General features: G+C 44.6%; 1 protein-coding gene across 1 annotated transcript in view; it reads left to right on the top strand.

Annotated features, from left to right (window-relative positions):
* Positions 1-3,322: 3,322 nt before the first annotated feature.
* The window catches only part of LOC104989199 (C2 calcium-dependent domain-containing protein 4A), a 1,208-nt gene continuing 957 nt past the window's right edge, over positions 3,323-3,573 (top strand). The window contains exon 1 of the mRNA XM_010840803.1: positions 3,323-3,400. The gene's annotated coding sequence lies outside the window, so the exon portion shown is untranslated. The remainder of the gene's footprint in view (positions 3,401-3,573) is intronic.

The raw sequence follows: 3,573 nt of genomic DNA, 5'->3' as shown, positions 1-3,573 counted from the left end.
ACCATCTCGTCCTCTGTCGTCCCTTTCTCCTCCTGCCTTCAATCGTTCCAGCATCAGGGCCTTTTCTAAACGAGTCAGTTCTTCACATGAGGTGGCCAAAGTATTGGAACTTCAGCTTCAGCATCAGTCCTTCCAATGAATATTCAGGATTGATTTCCTTTAGGATTGACTGGATAGATCTCCTTGCAGTCCCAGGGACTTTCAAGAGTCTTCTCTAACACCACAGTTTGAAGGCACCAGTTCTTTGGTGCTTAGTCTTTTTTTTGGTCCAGCTCTCACATCCATACATGACCACTGGAAAAACGATAGCTTTGACTATACGGACCTCTGACTATACGGACCTCTGCAGCTTTGACTATACGGACCTCTGACTATACGGACCTAGCTAAACGATAGCTTTGACTATACGATAGCTTTGACTATACAGACCTCTGCAAAGTAATGTCTCTTCTTTTAATATACTGCTTAGGTTGGTCATAGTTTTTCTTCCAAGAAGTAAGCATCTTTTAGTTTTCTGCAGTGATTTTGGAGCCCAAGAAAATAAAGTTTGTCACTGTTTCCATTGTTTCCCCATCTATTTGCCACGAAGCGATGGGACTGGATGCCATGATCTTTGCATTCTGAATGTTGAGTTTTAAGTCAGCTTTTTCACTCTCCTCTTTCATCTTCATCAAGAAGCTCTTTAATTCCTCTTTGCTTTCTGCCATAAGACACAAAATAATGAAATAATGGTGTTATCAGAGTTTCCGCTGGGGGAGGGGGTTTTCACTTTCTACTATTGTGATTTAAGAATCAGGAAGGATACCAGGCCTCTAACTCTGGACTCAGCCTATAGCTATTGGTTTAGATGAATGAATGACTGAAGTGTATCCCAGTGTAAGTAACTTAATTGTCCTGTATCTTAGTTCTCTTCTGTAAAATATTAATCTATGGAAAACTAATTGTTTTAGAAAACCCTCTATATAGAGATTGTGTTTATAGGTGTGCTTATGTTTTTCCATGAACATGGCTATACTGGTAGCATAATTTCTCAAATCTCATGTCCTGCTTTTAGTGGATTTACTCGCTGACAGAAGTTCTGTGTGTTCATGTCACAAAGACCTTCAGGAGAGGAAAAGGCATTTTCACTGAGGTCTCATTGGAAGTGAGCTGGCTCCTGGGAATATCATGCAAGTGTGCTATGCTTAGAGAAGGCCATTCACCCAAGAATTTGCAGACTGGCCTGAAGAATCAGTAGGAAATGATCCAGTCAGAGACCTCTGGGAATTCTTCTGCTTGCAAGTTTGACTTCAGCAGGTATGGTTACTACTCCCTGGCTGCATATTGATTCACACTTGCCCTCTCAAAAAACAGAACAACAGTGATCACTTTTAAAAGAAAATATTAACTATTCACTTATGGAAAACATTCACTTTCCTTACCTTAAAAAATTTGGAAATAATGGTACTTAATCCAAAGCAAAGATAATGGAAAATACTTAGGAGACCAAGTTGCTTTAAGAATGAACGTTCTGGATGTTAAGTGCAATACAAAACATGCACACAATCTCTGACACATAGTGAACTCAGTGAATGAAACTGAACTGAGTGGATGAATGGAAGGAGAAAGGAAAGAGAAGGAAGAAATTAGCAAAACGCTAGGATTTACAATACCTGAGCTGTGATTCATAATTTGACTGATAAGCCTCAGTTTCTTTTATCGTAAACAGAAGCAATGTCCACCGCATTGGTTTGTTGTGAGAAAGAAATTGAACAAAGCAGAGAGAGATGTGGTTAAAAGCACATGACAGTCATAAGACCGGATCAGGCTAAATACAACACAATATAATTCATCAAATATTTACTGAGCACTTATTATTTGCCCGGCATTGTATGTCCAGGCACTGAAAGTGGAGGAGATGAATAAGACAGCCAGGCTTGTCCCTTAGAGAGGTCTGCTTTGGGATGGAGGCTGACCCAGGTTCTAGACAGTAGCCCTTTTCTTTATTTTACATATACTGATAGTAGGTCCTGCAGATTCCTCTCTGGTCGTCTTACTACAGTCCTTGCCCTCAAGAAATTCCCAGTTTAGTAGGGAAGACAAACTTAACCAAAAATTCCACAGCAGGCTGCTGAATGCAGCAGTGGTGGTGCCTAGAATGCACATGAAGGGAATAAGGAGACATGGAGAACTGTAGTGAACGAGGCGAGTAAAGGATTCTGAACAGGTGGATGTCTGGCTGAAGTAAAACAAAAGGAGTTCTTTATAGAGGAAAAAAAAAAAAGCAGAGAAGGGCATTTCAGATAACAGGAAGTGTCACGTGCAAAGGCAAACCGACAGGAAATTGCTAGTTCCAGCTTCTGCCATTAATTAGTTCTGTTGAACCCTTTACAGGATTTCATCAAGTCCCACTGGACTTCCAGTTTTCTCATCTTAGAAAATGAAGGTTGGGAGGGAGGTAGAGGTCGAGAGGCAACGTGGATTTTTTTGTTAGGTGCTTGAGTAGAGAGAAAAGGGCAGCTTTGAATTATCATGTCATGTTTAGGGCATGAGCCAAAAACCCATTATTTGTGACAATCAAGATGATAGGCAGGGACTTCCCTAGTGATCCAGTGGCTAAGATTGCATTCCCAGTGCTTGCGACCCGAGGTTCCAACCCTGATCAAGGAACTAGATCCCACATGCCGAAACCAAGACAAACAAATAAATATTTAAGTTGATAGAGCCGGTAGACATTCAGAGATTTTTGCATACTTTAATTCACCCACTCCACCAACATATATGGCATTGACTGAGGCAGTCAATGATACTCTTTAAGAAGGCCAAGGTTTAGCAGAGGGAGACAGACGCATAAATAAGTACACGAGTACCATGGGAACTATACTGGTCTACAGACTGCAGGTTCATGGGGGCAGTAAAACAGAAGCTACTAGTGTGTGTTGTTCACATGTGGGGTTGGGGGTGAGGAGAGGGGGACAGGATTTAGCTCCCAGCTAAAAAGAACTTCTTGCTTCCTTATCCTTCACCTTTTCCGAGAAGCCGCCAGCATTTTCAGCCGCCAATTCTTCCGGGCAGGCCGACCCAGGCGTTCTCCCTCTACCGGCAAACTTTCGCAGGCCCATGTGAGCGGTTCCCTGCATGCAGAGCGGATGCAGGCCCCAGGGCTGAGCAGAAGGGGGCTGGCCTTCGCCACAGCTTCGCTCCCACGCGAGCCCCAGCAGCTCTGGCGAGAAGGGGCCGCCGGAAGGGCGAGCCGGCCGGCGCCTCCAAGGGTTGGACTCCTGGCCAGCTGGGCGGGACTCAGGCTGCAATATAAGGGGGAGCGCCCCTGTCCCGGCTACAGTGCTGAAGCTGGAGCGTCAGCAGGCACTAGAAGGCAACTTGAAACTTACGAACCAGAGGGATTGAAAAAGAGGCAAAGGTCTGATTTCTACTTCTTTGTTTAATTAGTACCAATGAATGGAAGGCGGGTGGCTTTGTGGGCGCGAGCGAGCTCGCCGGGACTGGCAGGGGATCGTTGGCGCGCTGATCCCCCGAGGGCTCTGGATGGGTGTCCAGCCACTCTCGAGAGGCCCGAGGAGCCCAAACTCATTC

Source organism: Bison bison, unplaced genomic scaffold, assembly GCF_000754665.1.
Source record: "Bison bison bison isolate TAMUID 2011002044 unplaced genomic scaffold, Bison_UMD1.0 scf7180017864146, whole genome shotgun sequence".
Taxonomy (NCBI): domain Eukaryota; kingdom Metazoa; phylum Chordata; class Mammalia; order Artiodactyla; family Bovidae; genus Bison; species Bison bison.
This window is presented reverse-complemented; position numbering and strand designations above follow the sequence as displayed.